Source organism: Cetorhinus maximus, chromosome 29 (assembly GCF_964194155.1).
Source record: "Cetorhinus maximus chromosome 29, sCetMax3.hap1.1, whole genome shotgun sequence".
Classification (NCBI taxonomy): Eukaryota; Metazoa; Chordata; class Chondrichthyes; order Lamniformes; family Cetorhinidae; genus Cetorhinus; species Cetorhinus maximus.
The window spans coordinates 12,021,303-12,038,926 of NC_135907.1; the positions used below are offsets into that span (position 1 = coordinate 12,021,303).

The following is a 17,624-nucleotide window of genomic DNA, read 5'->3' on the forward strand; positions in this document are numbered from 1 at the left end:
GGAAACTTGAAACACCTGCCACAACTGTTTCTGCAATTTGTATTTTTATTTGGAGATGCGTGCCTTGAATTCAGTCATAAGTCCATGAGTCTTGGAGGTTTTTGTTTTACAAAACTAAATTAAACATTTAATAATAAAAGAAATGTTTTTTAAACATATACATAGGTCTGTAAGCTACCACTATGATAACTCCTAGCTCCCCTAATTAACCTAACTCTGTTACATCTCTGTTAAAGCAACAGTAGAACAAGATGGATTTCAACAGATACAGGCGAAGCACGCAGTACCCTGGACAGTGATATTCAGAGTGAATTCTCTTAGCTTCAGTTTCTATAAGCAGCAGCTTGGTACACAGAGACTGGAAGCTTTTCACACTTGTTAGATCTTAGAATGTTCTCTTCTTACACACAACCTCCTCCTTAATGCAGGTTTCAATGTAAATCCCATTGTCCCAATATGTCTTTGCAACTTTTACTTTTTCCATAATATAAATATTTCATAGCACTCATATTATCAGTAATCTTTGGGAAAAATAAACACTCTGTTGGCTAGGTGTAATACCTTACCATCTCTTTGAAATTCACTACTCGGGTTTATCTAGAAATGCAGATGTTCTTCACACTTCCATTCTAAAACTTCAATCATGTTTATGTATTTAGCATTTCAATCCTAGTTTCCCTTCTGATACATCAAAGCACCCAGACTAGCTGTCTGCAATTCAATTAAAACCCCCACACACACCTATATGCAGAAACTAAAACAAACCCCATTATTAACCTACCTTTACAATAAATTATCAACAGAAGTCATTCCAGTCCAGTGTCTGGGTTTATAATTGTCCAATTTTCCCTTTCAGCTTCAAACTCTCGACAATGCATCTGCAATCAGATTTTCTCGTCTAGGCACATGTATAATCTATGGATTAAATGGCTGCAGTAATAAACTCCATCTGAATAGCCATGCACTTTTGCCTTGAAATTTGTCCAGAAACTTGAAAGGATTGTGGTCTGTACAGACAATTGTTCCTGACGAATTGTTTGCCATGTAAATCCCAAAATGCTGCAATTCTAACACTAGACCTTTTCGCTCGTTGAATATCTTGTCAGTTATACATTCCGTGAAAAATACCCTACCCGTTTCTCAATTCCAGTGTCGTCATCTTGTAACAATACGGCCCCAGTGCCTATATCGCTTGCATCAACGGCCAACTTTAAATTGCTTGGCATAATTGGGTACTGCCAAAACAGGTGTCGTAGTAAATGCAGTTTTTCAAACTGTCAAATGCCTTCTGATATTCCTGTGTCCATTTGAAACTTTTTTTAGTAGTTCAGTCAACGAAGCAAACACACTGCTAAGATTTGATACAAATTTCCAGTAAAATCTACTCATGCCCAGAAATCTCAAAACTTCTCGTTGGTTATAGGCATGGGGAAATCCATGATAGCTTTGGTTTTCACACCTCTTTGAGCCACCTTACCATAAGACGGAGGAGTAGGTGTAGGCCATTCAGCCCATCGAGTCTGCTCCATCATTCTATGAGATCATGGCTGATCAGATAATCCTCAACTTCACTTTTCTGCCTTTTCCCCATAACCCTTGACTCCCTTACTGATTAAAAATCTGTCTATCTCAACCTTGAATATACTTAACAACCCAGCCTTTACAGCCCTCTGCGGTAAAGAACTCCACAGATTCACTACCTTCTGAGTGAAGAAATCCCTGCTCATCTGTCTTAAATGGGAGACCCCTTACTCTGAGATTATGCCCTCTAGTCCTAGACTCTCCCAGAAGGGGAAACAACCTGTCAGCATCTACTCAGTCAAGCCCTCTAAGAATCTTATGTTTCAATAAGGTCACACCTCATTCTTCTAAACTCCAATGGGTACAGGCCCAACCTACTCAACCTTTTCCCATAAGAAAATCCCTTCATACCTGGGATCAATCTAGTGAACCTTCTCTGGACTGCCTCCAATGCCAGTATATCTTTCCTTAGATAAGGGGACCAAAACTGTTCACAGTATTCTAGGTGTGGTCTACCTAGTGCCTTGTATAGTTTTAGCAGGATTTCCCTTTTTTATACTTTGAAATAAAGGCCAACAATCCATTTGCCTTCCCTATTACCTGCTGAACTTGTGTACTAGCTTCTTGGGATTCATGCATGAGAACCCCCAAAGTCCTCTGTGCTGCAGCTTTCTGCAGTCGTTCACCATTTAAATAATACTCAACTCTTCTATTCTTCCTGCCAAAGTGCATAACCTCGCATTTTCCCAGATTATGTTCCATCTGCCAAGTTTTTTCCCGCTCACTTAATCTGTCTATATCCCTCTGTAGACTGTCATCCTCACCACAGGCCTTCCCACCTATTTTTGTTTCGTCTGCAAACTTGGTGATAGTACATTCACTTCCCTCATCTAAGTTATTAATATATGTTGTAAATAATTGCGGTTCCAGCACTGATCCCTGTGGCACTCCACTAGTTACAGGTTGCCGTCCTGAAAATGCCCCCCTTATCCGAACTCTGTCTCCTATTAGTTAGCCAGTCCTCTATCCATTCTAATATACTATCCCCAACACCATGAGCTCTTATTAAGTAGCCTTATGTATGGTACCTTATCAAATGCCTTTTGCAAATCCAAATATATTACATCTACTGGTCCCCCTTTATCTATCCTGCTTGTTACCTCCTCAAAGAATTCTAATAGATTTGTCAGGCATTATTTCCCCTTCATGAAGCCATGCATATTACATCTTTTATAATAGACTTTTAAGATTTTCCCAATGACTGATAAGCTACTGGCCTATAGTTACCTGTTTTTTTTTGTCCCCCTCCCTTTTTGAATGAGTGTTCATTGGAAGTTTTCCAATCCTCTGGAACTTTTCCAGAATCTAAGGATTCTTGGAAGATTGCTACCAGTGCATTCACTATCTTACCATATCCAGTGATATGGCCTGGATGTAACTTGCGCTTTTGCAAATTCACTTTTAGCCAAATTTATCACCAAATTAGCTTCTTGTAATTGACAAAACAATTCTTCCAGATGTTGTATATGCTCCTCCCATCTTTGACTGAAAACTATCAAGTCGTCAATATAAACAGCACAATTGCTCAGTCCTGCAATTACTTTGTCAGCCTTTGAAATGTTGCAGGTGCATTTTTCATACCAAATGGCATGACTTTAAACTGATGTAATCAATCTGGCGACAAAAAAGCCAATATCTCCTTTGCTTTCCCCAATAATGATATTTGCCAAAGTCCCCTTAGCAATTCAATCTTTGTGATAAATTTTGATTGCATTGAGAAAGTGGGACAATCTTCCAACAATGGTATAGGATATGAATCTGCTTTTGTCACCGCATTCACCTTTTGATAGTTCACACTTAACCGGTTTCGGTACCAACACAATAGGTGAACTCCAATTACTGCAACTAGACTCAATGATGTCATTTTGAAGCATGAATTCAATTTCTTTCTGTACTTGTGATAACTTTGCTGGATTTAATCTATAAGGATGTTGCCTTATTGAAGATGAAACTTCTACACATATATCAAGTACAGCTAAATTTGTCCTGAGTTCTGCCGAAGGGTCATGAAGACTCGAAACGTTAACTGATTTCTTCTCCACCGATGCTGCCAGACCTGAGTTTTTCCAGGTAATTCTGTTTTTGTTTTAAATTTGTCCTCCTCAGCTTATTCCCACAAATAGCTTTGTGTTACTGCAATAGCTTCTCCAAATTACTTTGTCACTTTGACACTTGTCTGGAAGGTAACTCAATATTACATTTAAATTTTCAAGTACCCCCTCATTATCTAATTTGATTAGAGGAAAATCAGTTTCAGAATCCTGCATTTCTACCTCTTTATCTACCACCACGAACACCTCCTTTTGGTCTTCTTCCCTGTCAAAGTACTTTTTGAGCATATTTACATGACACACCCTCTGCTTTCTTCTGTTTGGAGTACTTATTAAATAACTTACTTCACTCAGCTTCTTCTCAATCATATAAGGCCCACTAAAGCTTGCCTTTAACGAGTCACCCAGTACTGGTAACAGAACTAGCAATTTTTCCCCAGCAACAAAACTGAGCTGTAGCTTTCCTGTCCGCCTTCAATTTCATCACTTGCTGTTATATGTTTGAATGTTCCCTAGCTAACTCACATGCTCTGTCCAATGTTTCGCTGAAGCTTAATACATAATCCAGGAGAGTGCTTTCTGAATTTTGACCCGCCAGTTTCTCATGAATCAATTTCAGTGGTCCTCTCATCTCATGACCATAAACTAGTTCAAAAGGACTAACACCATTGATGCATTAGGAGCATTCCTAATAGCAAATAACAAGAATGGAATTCCCACATTCCAATCCTGTGGATAATCCTGACTATACGCCTCATCATAGTTTTTAAAGTTTGATGCCATCTTTCCAAAACCCCTTGTGACTCAGGACGGTAAGCTGTTAACTGTACAATCCCCAAACTGTTCATTACTTCGTTAAACAGGCGTGACATGAAATTTGAACCCTGATCTGATTGTATTTCTTTAGGTAAACCATATCTTGTAAAAAATTTAGTCAACTCTTCCACAACTCTGTTATATTTCTCAAAGGTATTGCTTCAGGAAACCTTGTAGACACATCCATTATTGTCAATAAATACTGATTTCCACTTTTAGTCTTAGGGAGGGGTCCTACACAATCAATCATAACCTTAGTAAAAAGTTCTTCAAATGCTGGATTTGGAATTAAATGTGCCGGCTTAATCATTGCTTGTGGTTTCCCTATCACCTGACATGTATGACATGTTCTACAGAATTTGACTACATCCCGATGCAACCCAGGCCAATAAAAATGTTTTTGTATTTTTGACTGTCTTTCTAATTCCTAAATGTCCCCCATTGGAATTTCATGAGCTATCCTCAGAATCTCATTTTTGTATCCGAATGGTATAACAATCTGATGCACTCTCCTCCAGCTTTCATTTGTTGAAACTTAAGGCTGCCATTTTCTCATTGAAATATTACCCTTAAGGTAATAACATTCTGCCTCTGTTTTTGAGTAAGCTGTCTGATATAACAGTCTCATTTGCATACCTTTTTTCTGTAACTCCTCCAACTGTCTTGAGCTAAATACCTTAGCTGCAATCTCCATCCTTTCTTCCTGAACAATTTTATCATACACCATGTCAGCTAATTGGACTTCCACACCTTCTCCCTGCTTTTTAACTTCCTGTTGCTCTTATTTCAACCTGTGACCTTGTTACCTCTCAATCTGGAAACAATCCAGGATGCTCTCTCTGCAACACTTCTGTTGAAAACACTTCTACAGGCTGCTCAACTACCATAGGCATCACCCACATCTGGGACCCAGCTATATCACTACCTAAAATAAATTGAACCCCTGCAATGGGCAATTTTTCACGACAACAATCACCTCACCAGTTTTCTACTTACTCTTTAAATTTACTTTACACAATGGAATAGGTTTAGCATCTCCAGGAACCCCACTTATTATCACCTGGTCCTACAATACTCCCTCTGAACTGCAAATGTCACTATCCCACAACTTTAAGAATTGACTATTTCTTGTGTGTCTCAAAATTTTAACATCTTTACCTCCTCCACAGGGAAAGACTTTCCCTTCGCATACAAAATCTTTAAACATTTCTGCAACCTGCTCCTCAGAACTCCCTTGGGTAAATTGTGAACACATTCCCACATCTTTAGCTATCACTGCTTCTTCCTGCTTTACCTGTACACAAACCACTGTTTTTCCCTGTGCCTCAACCTCAGGACCCGCAGTATTTTTACTTCCAGAACTTTTCTGCACCCCAATAATCCTAACAGATTTTCCTTGTAATTTCCAACACACTGACTTTGTATGTCCAACTTTGTTATAATGAAAACGCCTCAATTTTCGAGTGCCATTTCTACCTCCAGCATCTTGCTTTTTATTCTAAGATAAAAAAACTTGCTGGGAATTTCCATCTACTTCTCTTCCCTGACTACCCACCTTCTTTTCACCTCCCCATGTTTTATCCTTCTCTGATTTAAAGGGTGACCAAAAAAAGGTTTAGCTCTATGAACTAACTCATAATCATCAGCTATCCCTGCTGCTTGTCCAACCGTTTCAAGCCTCTGTTCTTCCACGTGAGCTCTCACTGCTGAAGGAATTGAATGTTTAAATTCTTCCAAAAGAATTACATCTCTAAGAGTTGCATATGTCATCTCTATCTTTAATGCCTGTATCCACCGGTCAAAATTACATAAATCTCGTACTCTACCCGCCAACCTGGATTGTAACAACAATGTCCAGTTTTCCTGTGGTCATTTCATCTGTTTAGCTATCTTCTCAAATGAAATAAAGAATGCTTTAACATTTTTCCTCAAACTTTGGAAGCGCTTGTACAAATTAAAAAATCTCCCCACTGGATTTTAGGTTAAAGGTTTTCTCATCGTAACCTTTCCTCAGCATCTGAAGTCTCCTTTTTAAAATCTAGCTTTTTAGGCCAGTACTCTGCCTGTTTCCTTCATTCTCTCTTCCATTGCTAACTTTTCCCTCTGGAGATCAAGTTTTCGCATTTCCATTCCTTTTTGAAATCCCTTTTTTCCCCTTTTTTTTTTGCTGCCTCTAGTTCCAGTTTTTTATTTCAAATTCTTTTCCTTTTCATTTGCCTCCAACTCAAGTTTTCTCAGTTCCTTTGCTTGTTCAAATTCAAGCCTCTTTATTTCTAACTGAAGTCTCACTACCTCCAGCTCTGACTCACCACTGTCAGGTATCACTTCCAACTGTAGATGCTGTACCATCACTTCAACTATACCTGCTTTCTTTGCCCCTACAGGTAACCTCAACTGCAGCTTATCTGCCACCTCTGCTAACTTACCCTTAGATACTATTTGTAACCCAATCAGTTAGATCTTATCCTTCCAAAAACGTTTTAGCCATGGATACAGCCATTTTTGCAGTCTCACCACTTTAAAAATAACTCTTACCAACTCCTGAATTCAAAGTGCTTCTCGTACTCACCCTTAAGATTCACCAACTCCAAACCAATCAAGGAATTTCAAATATATCCCAGACGATCCCCCAACTTTGTTATGGCACAGCGGGTGGTAAATGCTGAGCTGCTCAAATCCCAGAGGGAAACTTGAAACAACTGCCACAACTGTTTCTGTAATTTGTACTTTTATTTCGAGATCTGTGCCTTGAACTCAGTCATAATAAGCCTGAGGTTTTTTTACAAAATTAAATTAAACATTTATTAATAAAATAAATGTTTTTTAAGCACATACATAGGTCTACAAATTACTACTATGATAACTCCTAGCTTCCCTAATTAATCTAACTCCCAGTTACATCTCTGTTAAGGCAACAGTAAAACAAGATGGATTTCAACAGACCCAGGCAAAGCACACAATACCCTGGACAGTGATATTCAGTGAATTCTCTTAGCTTCGGTTCCTATAAGCAGCGGCTTGGTACACAGAGGCTGGAGGCTTTTCACGCTTGTTAGACCTTAGAATGCCGCCTTCTTTTACACAACCTCACCACATTTATACAGGTTTCTCCCTTTTTAATGTAAATCCCACTGTCCCAAAGTATCTTTGCAACTATATTTTTTCCATAATATAAATCTTTCATGGCACTCATATTATCAGTAATCTTTTGGGAAAAATAAACACACTGTTTGGCTTAGCTCTGTTGGCTAGGTGTAACACCTTACCACCTCTTTGAAATTCACTACTCGGGTTTATCTAAAAATGCAAATGTTCTTCACACCTCCCATTCTAAAACTTAAGGTTGACGTATTTAGCATTTCAACCCTAGTTTTCCTTCACATCGGAGCACCCGGACTAGTCTGCAATTCAATTAAAACCCCCCACACGTCTATACACAGAAACTAATCCAAACCCCACTATTAACCTATCTTTACAATAAATTACAATAATATTATGAAAATTATTATATTCTCATGACAATTTTGATAGGAGGAATAATGAGAGTACTTTCACCTCAGAAGGTGAACATATAGATAGGGTAGAAGATTCAAGGGATCTGGGAATACAGATATCGCTAGAAGTAGCAACCCTAATTGCTAAATCTATAAAGAGTGCGAGCAAAATAGTGGGGTTCCTTTTCTAAAGTAATATAATTCAAAAGTAAGGAAGTAGATGTATACCGAATCTTGGTTAATTAGACACACTTGGAATATTTGTGTGCAGTCCTGGTCTCCGTACTACAAATAGGCCAGTGAATCACTGGAGAAATTGCAGATCAGATCTACGAAGAGGTTACAAGAATTAAGATGTGAAGAAAAGAGGTTACAAGAATTAAGATGTGAAGAAAAGATTAAGTAGCCTTTTTTTAGGTTCCTTTTTTTATCTCCCAATCTAGAAAAGAGAAGACTAAGAAGAGACCTGGCAGATGATGTTTGAATTCTAAAACAGTGTGGGGTGCATGTGGAGAAACTTTCCCTTTGTGGATGTGTTCAGAACAAGGAGGCATAACTGCAAGTCACTTATTGAAAAAAAAATCAAATGAAGAATTTAGGGGGAGTTTGTGTAGTGTGCTGAGAACATGAACTCACTGCTACCTGAATGTTTTGAAGCAGATAGCAATTAAATATTTAAGGGGAGGCTTGACGCATAGATGAGAGAGAAAAGAATTGAAGATATGGGGACCAGGTGGGAGAAGACTTATTTGCAGTATGGACAATGACACCAACCAGTTGGGCTTAATGGCTCGTTTCCAAGCAGTGGATTATAATGTTTTCATCTGTTTAGGTTGCATGGCTTCAGCAGTACAATTTAAAAGATCCAAAAGTTTTCAAATGTAATAGTTTTTTGCTGCTAATGAAAATATCCTGCACTGGAGAAAAGTGCTGTAAGGGTGCCCTTACTTTGGGCAAAGGGTTTTGCATACAGATCAAGACTCCCCAGTTCATGAGGGCTGCTTCAAATCACCTTAAAAGTAGGTCAACTTTTTCCCCCGCCTCCCAGTATCTCATGAAGAACACGCACACTCAGGCATTTTCTACGGGTCAACATCATATCGTTTGCATTTTAAATATGGCTTGAGGTCCCCAAAATGAATTGGAAGATCCTCATGTTGGTGGTTCCTGAACTGTGGTGCTTAAGCTAACTACCAGTGGTAAAACTGTCATGACTACCTAAGACTGATATCCTAAAGAACCTGTTTTATAACAGATCTTCAATCTTGACAATTCTCAGCCTGCTGCACAAAGACCAAGTTCTAGAATCAACCACACTGACGTGGGCCTCGTGCAATACAAAAGCACCTTTTAGATATTGATCATGTTGCAGTAAAGAACTATTGCATTTGGAACTTTTGTAGACTTTTAAATTGTACTGCATGAGTTTGGAAGCTAGATTTTTCAATGTTTTTCCTTCTTTGCCAACCACCTCCAGCACCAAACCCCACTCAAAAAATACATATACGAATGGTACACTCCTGAAGGTTTCTACTCGACATAATCAAGAAAGTGGAGGTGCAGTATAGTGATGTAGAAGTTCTTCTGTTGATTTAATCTTAATTGTATTCCACTTATGGGGTAGACATCCCCTGGATTAATATTTGGATATGCAGTTTGGTGACTCCATTTGCTGGGGACTCTGGTTGAGCCCTATTCTGAGGACATGGACTGACGTTATTCCTGTAATTCCTTTTGTTGAGTATTTTGGTATTTATGTCAGTGACTTTTCATCCAGTATTAAGTAACTGGAAGAAGAGAGAACAACTATTTAAATATGAAATTTATTTTGGCATCTTATTTAACACCTGTGCCTTTGTGAGTTGAACCTAATTTTCTTCTAATGTAAATGGTGAATTGTTGGATGCAGAGGGTATGATTTTTAACCTTTTTTTATGCAATTAAAACCACTGATACTTGGCACACTGGGTTTATTTTACAAAATCCCCCTGTTATGGAATAATGGATATCAGCCAGAATATTTTAATTCTGTATCAATATGACACAGAACGCATCCTGCTGTGGCATCTCCACTGACATTTAGTGGGAAATGGGGTTAATATGTTAGCTAAGTACACATTTAGTGCATTCAGTTTGCTGTTTTATTGTAAACTGGTGTACAGTTTTTTTTAAACACTTTTTTTTGGAACAGCAATGTTCTGGTCGACCTAGATTTTCTAAAGTGCTAAATAAAATCCAGGAGTACGCTAAAATAAATTAAGTGGGTGGTTTGGCCAGTTCCCACTGACGTGAGTTCCTGAAATAGCAGCAAGCAAGGCAGCCATTTTGTGCATTCTGCTGGGACTCTGGCTTCCTCCATTATGCAAGGAGCTCAGCAGCTGGAATCACATGACCAGAGATCTCTTAGAACCCCAGATACCTCCTTTACCTGCTTTTCTTAATTAATCCAGTCTCTTTCTCTCAAAAAAATGCAGTGCGAGACTATCTCTCCTTGTAATCTGAGAGTTTATCATACAGAGAGCTGCTAATTGTGTAATGCTTATGTAGAGTGATGTTCAGTGTTCTTCATAGTGAGGGATATTATTGTCTACAATTTTTAACTATTTTTGTTTGAACATCTAACATACCTCACTTAAATTTTGTTTATCTTAAATGGGTTATTCAAAACTAGATTTAAATTTCTACCTACTTGAACTCCTGGTGGGGGTGGGTGGGGGGAACTGGGAGGCTAATGTGAAGCCATGAGTAGTTTTTTTTTTGTGAAGCAAAAATATCTCTATCACAGTTTTCACTGTTTGGAAAGCTGTCCTTTGGTTTATAACCTCCAGGAGGCAAGGAATAAAAAGACTTCTTGCAGATTGTCGTGAGTAATTTTTTTGTATGCATTGTATTTTTTCTCTTTCGGGGATCCATTTTAGCAGGCAGTTTCTCTCTTACCCCGCCCCCCCCTAACCACCTCCACCATCACCATAGAAAAGCTCACTATCAAGACTTTCCAATTACTTTATTTTGATCATCTGAAGGAATCCTGCATATGATCAATTTGGCTGCATTGCCGTGATTATTTCAGTGTGCTTAGTTAATTTGCCGCGTGCAAGTGGCAAACATCACAACTCCTTCTATGTTGTCCTTCAATTGACCTTGCAAGTCTTTCCAGTTGTATTCCTCGTATACTTCTCCCAAATTTTGTTTACTGATTTTTTTTGGTGCTGTGTTCTCCTATACCTTGTCTTATTTGTCTTACCAGTTTTGCAATGTAACATTAAATCTCCTATGTGTTTGCTACAATGTGGTTTTTGATACAGTCATTTCCTTTTCAGAGTAATTCTTGCAGTGTAACTAGATCTGAGGTAAAACTAACATTAAAAAAGCAAGTTAAGCAATGTATATATATCCGTATGGTACATATAGAACACATGTACTATTATAGATAATGCATGGTGACCAGTCTGCTCTTTATTTCACAATTGCAAAATGTGTTATAACTGGCGGGTGCTGTGAGCGTGAGTCATCTAGATCTTTCTCACCAGTGCAATCCAGTGAAATGAAAAGCAAATTGTGCTGCTGGCTGTGCACTTAACATAGTAAGTGAGGAAATGGAACAAAGAGGAGGGAACATTTCTAGTTTCAATAAAGCAAATTATCATAGATGTATTGGTAATGAAAGCATGGTGTAATTTAAATTTGAGGTGTTGGATATTTTCAGTGCTGTGAAAATTGAGTGGAGTAAAATATTAAATACCTTATTACATGTAGAACTAATATATTCTCTGATTATGTAATTTTTTTTAGTATCTTTAATTCTAAGGGAACCTAGAGAACACTAACCTCAAATTTGAGCTTTTTTTGGGGACACGATTTAAAATAAAGTTGAAGTGTTTATTTTGATTTTAAGTGACTTTTAAATTGCTTAGGGGAAGAAAAAGTGATTTACAGTTCTTTTGGAAAAGGAGGGAGTCACATGTATTGAATGGGGCATACATTCAAATAATGGGTTTCAGGGCTTAGACTAGGAGGCAAATCTTGCATTCTGGCAATTTCCTCCTATGTTCTTGAAGTGGGGCTTCTTTTGTTTTTTTCCCCTTCCCCCTCCCTCTGGTGCCTGCCGGTTCCAACAGCCGTCTGGCTCGCTCTGGCAGTCTGGAATCTCTGGCCTGGATTCTTAGGAAGCAGCAAGCAAACTTGCACAGTTGAATCCTGCTTGCTAATTGCCTAGTGTGACTGACAGGCAGTTGACGTCAGTGAGGGGCCGCCTCCAGACACATCTGCTATACTGTAGTTGCATACCCAACAATCAGAGCTTGCTGTCTGCTGGTAAGTCCTGTTGTTGTTGTTAATGTGGTTGTGCGCTTGCAGCTATCTGACTGTAGCAGGCAAGGAATATTGTGCACACGTATATACACACGCACAGCCAAACATACACACCCACACCCCAGCTAAAGTAAATCATTGTACAGTGGTACTGCAGGGCAGGAAACCATGTTCTAGCTTTTCTCTATAGAGAAGTAACTGTTTTGTTTATGAGGTGGGATGAAGCTACAGTAACCTTAACTGCCCGTGTCTCTGCAACATCAAAATGGCTGACAGTTGTTGTGGCTGTTCCCTCCTGCTAAAATGCCTCGGGCAAGTTCCTGTGGTTTATTTGTGGAAGTGCAGATATCACATATCAACTTTAATGCCAGGTAAGCAGAATTAAATATTTATTCTTTTTATCTCTAAACATCAGAATTTTTTGTCTTTTTCACACTCCCCTCCCCCCCCCAAAAAAAAAATTAGTTAATTTCAATGCTAATTTTAGGTACAAACAACTTGCAAAATGTAATGTAAATGTACGTGATTTATGTTTTGCTGTGTGTGTGTCTCCTTAAATTAAAAATGCTATATTTCTTGGAAAACAACTGTTTTATATTTAGTGCACTGGAACCTGTATAAAACGGTCACCCTTCAGAAGGACCAAAATGGCTGCTAAATGGAGGTTCAGAACCTACTTAAGCAATATCCCAGCATTTGGGACTGTGAAAAATGGCTGTTAAAGTCAAATGAAGACCGCTTAATGTGGTTGAGCGTTAATGTGACATTCACAGGACTTAACCCATTCTCAACTAGAGGAACATATACATTTTATTACTTCTGCTCCCTGGTAAGTAATAATTGTGGCCATTTTTAGTTATCTTTTGTCTTTGTTTTGCAGGGAGGGGAAAGTAATTGGAATATGTTGGTTTAGTTTCAGTCTGTTACATAACTAGGAAGAAAGCTGGATTTGTATATGGGGTGGGGTGGGGTGGAGGGCAGGGGATGGGGGGGTTGGTGGTAGGATAGGGGTGGGCTGTTCAGTAGTTGCAAGTAGTAATTTATTTTGAAAGTGAAGGAATTCTCGGTGTTGCACTGTGTAGAAATCCAAACTAAAACAACCCAGAACAAAGAATATTGTGGATTCTATGGTAGATTGGCTTGTGTGTGGAACAGCTCAGCTTTAACTCCACTAAAATACTAGTAATTTTGCAGCCATGCATTGTGGGGGGAACAGGAGATGTGTGGTGGGGGAAATAATTAATGCTGTCTAGGTAAGACCTTTTCACTCAGCTTGTGTTTTAACCTTTTATGAGATCTCACAGGCCAATACAATTTTATATTAATATTTAAACTGGTGTTCTAAGTCATGTTTGGGTTAGTAAATCTTTGAACTTTCCTTTGCCAGTTGACCAAACACTCTTCCTTTTACATAATGTTTATGCTAGTGCCAGGATCATCTTCACAGTCTTCAGTGCTGCAGCTTCTCTCAAGGCTCCAGGATCTTCTCATTTGAGTCTTCCCATACGGTATTTGCTTTGACATGCATTTCATCTATCACGTGCTTTAATGAAACAAAAAGGCCAAATTGCCTATTTGTTCTTAATGAATTCAAAGTCGTTTTGTAATTCTTTTTAAGTTGACTCAGTTTTTAACTGGTGGCCTTCCTGTCTACATTTTGACTTTCTCTGGTTTGAAATTTCACAGGGAATTCTTTGACATCCTCTCTTCTGGAGCCAATGTTTTTCTAGTATCGCCAAACACAATATAAAAAAATGTACTTGGTGCTGTTGATTTTTTCCTTTCCTTCATGTTCATTTGCTCATTACTGCCTTGCCCACACTCAACAAAGACATACCAAGATGCCTTTTTATTCATGATATGAACAGCCAGCTGCATTTGAGAACATTCTAGATTGAATTGTGGCTGAGGCTCTAATACCAATTAGTACTATCTTTGTTAGCTTGCACTTTACTATAACCTGCCAACATGATCTTGAGAGCATGGTAACTATATCCAATCAGTGGTAACATAACTATTCATCTTTCATTCATTACAACCTTTTGTATTACCTTGCCAAATTAAAGCCAGAGTTGACAAAATCTGAGCATACTTATAGTTCTTGATTACGTTATTCATGGATGGAATTAGAATTTTTTGGATTATTCACCAAATGTATTGTTTGTTTTGTTGAAGTTATCTTTTTATTGCCATTTTAATAGTTGCCCAAAAAAGCAACCACCTACATATACAATACAAATATCAGCACATTAATACAGACATTAAGCAGGCTTGTCTGTCAATATTTCTTATCTACCTGATAAGCAGGTAACTCTCAAACTCATTACAAAATCATGGTGATGTGAAGTACTAACCAAGGTGATACAAAGCCATAAGTAATCATTTCCTTTTAAATGGATGAAAATTCCTTTATCAATATTTAAACCTTTTTTGGAGAATTGTAGCAAAATATTTGCCTTCTGTACCATTTACCAGTCTATGTAATCCATTTTTGCTGATTGCTTTGGTCTGTGATTATCAATGCTTATTATCTCCTGCCAAAACAAAAGTCATATTTTCCACATGATATTTAATTTCATAGTACTTCTGCGTATGACTTTGTTACCCATAGCTTTAAACCTAATTATATTCTTCTCTGAAAAATAAAATTGCACAAATATAACCATGCTTTTGTACTACCAGTTTAAAAGTAGGGAATTGAGGGATATTTTGAACATACATTATTCATAATGCTTTGGCGCACTCTACTTGTGTCCTGGCATATCAGTTTTAAAAAATCCATAATGATAAATGTATTTTTCTTAAACTGAATGAGGGTTTGTAAAGAAATTTTTAAAGCTGCAACATTAGTGGGGTCTTTAGTTGCACATTGTCTTATTACTAAATGTACAGCTGTCATTGAAAGCTAACCCCATTGTACACTGGAGAGAGACATGACATATTATGTAATGCTTTCAGCAGATGATATGGCATTAACAGTCAAAATGTTACTTTTTCAAAAAAGGCAGGTGCTTCATTGGTAACTTGTCTGCACAAATGAAATCCAAGTACTTATTGGCTGTGAAAACTTTTGTGACATCTTGAGGTCACAAGGTGCTATATAAATGCAAATTCATCAATCTTTACCAAAATTAGTCATGTACTCTAGGCATGTAGCAAAAGGCAATGTTATAACTTGGATTTTATAGAAAGTTCACTCAGTTGTCTTACTCATAGTCATCTCACTGAAGTGGAGGATTTTAAACATAGGCTTTAATGACCTAGTATCTTTTATTATTAAATGACCTTTTAATGAAATAGTATCTTATTTGAACTGATTTTAAAATCTCCAGTTTTGATTTTATCTATTATGTTAAAGCTTCCCATTCTAGTACATTTCAGTCAGCTTTCTCAAAGCAAATCAAATAATGACGCGTCAGTCAGCTCCAGGTGGCTTGGGGATCGTTACCTGAATAGACAGCTAAGTAAACACCTTATACATATTGCATATAGAAGGAAAATACCATCAAATGAGATGGGTCTCATACATTATATTTTGCATAATTTGAATTAATTTGTGCAGTTGCTGCTTAATGAAATAGTCAGTGCAGGAAAGTAATTGGGGTGTTTTCACTATTCTGGGGGGAGGGGAGGCAGAAAAATAATTTGCCAAGATTAGTCACTTGTGAGCCAGCTGCAGCCATGATAGAACCAGAGTTTCATTATATGGTGCACTCTTCAATACTGGTGTTCCTATAGTGATTAGCAAAAGGAAAAGGTGGGGGGTGGGGAGAGAATTATAAATATGTGAGAAGATCATTGTCTTTTTGGAATTACAGACCCAGGTGACAAACACAATAAAGATGTTAGTGAGTTGCATTCTTATTTTATGTGCTTCTATTGTATACCGCCTTTTAAAATTATCATTAAAAAAAATTAGTGAGCATTTCTGCCAAACTGGCAAATAATTGTTTTTAAAAAAAATACTTCCACATCTCAGTGTGCAAACTGATAGATAATTTAGTTACTGTATAGTTGACCAGTTCCTCTCAAATCATTGTCTGCACCATTCATTTTTCCAGACCTCCTCTCCAAATTTTGAATATTTGAAAATGGTCAATGTGTGAATTGATAACGGTACAAAATTGCATGACCAATTTGCATGATTGTGTTATTTACAAAGCCAAGATATCAAATAAATTATTTCCTTTGTAGTATAGGTTTTCCGCTGTTTATGTTCTAGGAAACCTGTTTGATCTATTGGTTAAAATACAGTCTGCTTTTACAGGAATGAAGCAAACATTTCAGAATTTATGATTAATGGCATGAGCTATTTCAGCCAGCATAGTGCAGCAGTGCTTACACATGGGAAAGAATACAAGCCACTGAAGACATTCATCATTTCTACATAATTTATACCTCAGATTTTCCTTTTATGAAATGATCCATGATAGGAATATTTGTCCATTTTTGATTAGTTACATATTGCATTTGGATATTACTATTTACAGATTTGACAAAAGCAGATTGCGCTGGAGTATTTCTTGAATTTGTGTATTCTTGATTGATTGTAAATATCCTGCTTAACTAATGTCACTATTCAATCTTAATTATGTTGAAATAAGCCACGCGCTTTTTTTGGGCAATTTTACTTGTGGTCCAAGTGGAATACACAATGAAGAGTTTAGGAGATAACGTTTATGCTGTTTGACCATCTATATATCAGATCAGATGAGAAAGTCACTAACGGTCAAGCATAATTCCTTTCACTGGAAATAAAAATTCCATTTTATAATGGCGAACTGTGATGCAGATGTTTTTAGTATAAATTCTCTCGAGGAATTTCCAAAGCTGTCCCCATCTTACAAATGCAAAGACAATGTATAGAGCAAACACTGATGACACAGAACAACTAAGGCTTAGTGGTTCAGGAAATAAAACCAACCTGTAGCAGATTATTCAACTTTGGATAGGTATTTATCCTACTCTCAGCTGATATCCTCATACAGGTATTTTCCATTAAAGATCATTTGGCAGTAATCAGGAGCAGGAACCTTTTTTATCTTCCTTCTCCCAAAACCTGCGTAAGCCATGTGATGCCTGAAGGTTTACAAGCTGTTGCAGTGCCCTTGTGAATGACCAAGTTTGCAACCTGCTCCAACTACCTAACTTACCTATTTAGAGCAGTGGTCTTAAAAGAATAGGCTAAGTTAGTAAGTGAACTCTTTCCTCAGCAACGTCAGGAGATCAAGCATAAGGGTATATATTTGAGACTCATCTGTCCGCTTCAGTTGTCACATGAACAATTTGTTTTGCACTTAAAAGGCATTGTGGAAGAAAACATTTGTTTCCAAAATAGAGAAACCTCCCCACTTCTTTAAAAAAAATGTAA

General features: G+C 37.6%; 1 protein-coding gene across 9 annotated transcripts in view; it reads left to right on the top strand.

Moving 5' to 3' along the window:
* The window catches only part of LOC144669618 (activating transcription factor 7-interacting protein 1-like), a 183,793-nt gene that overhangs the window by 13,219 nt on the left and 152,950 nt on the right, over nucleotides 1-17,624 (top strand). The window contains exons 1-2 of one of the 9 annotated variants that reach the window (XM_078532160.1): nucleotides 12,365-13,082; nucleotides 13,681-13,761. The exons of 5 other annotated variants lie outside the window; for them this stretch is intronic. The gene's annotated coding sequence lies outside the window, so the exon portion shown is untranslated. Of the gene's footprint in view, nucleotides 1-12,104; nucleotides 12,257-12,364; nucleotides 13,083-13,323; nucleotides 13,762-17,624 lie in introns of those variants that run through there. 3 more of the 9 variants (XM_078532162.1, XM_078532163.1, XM_078532161.1) reach the window with 3 other exon arrangements.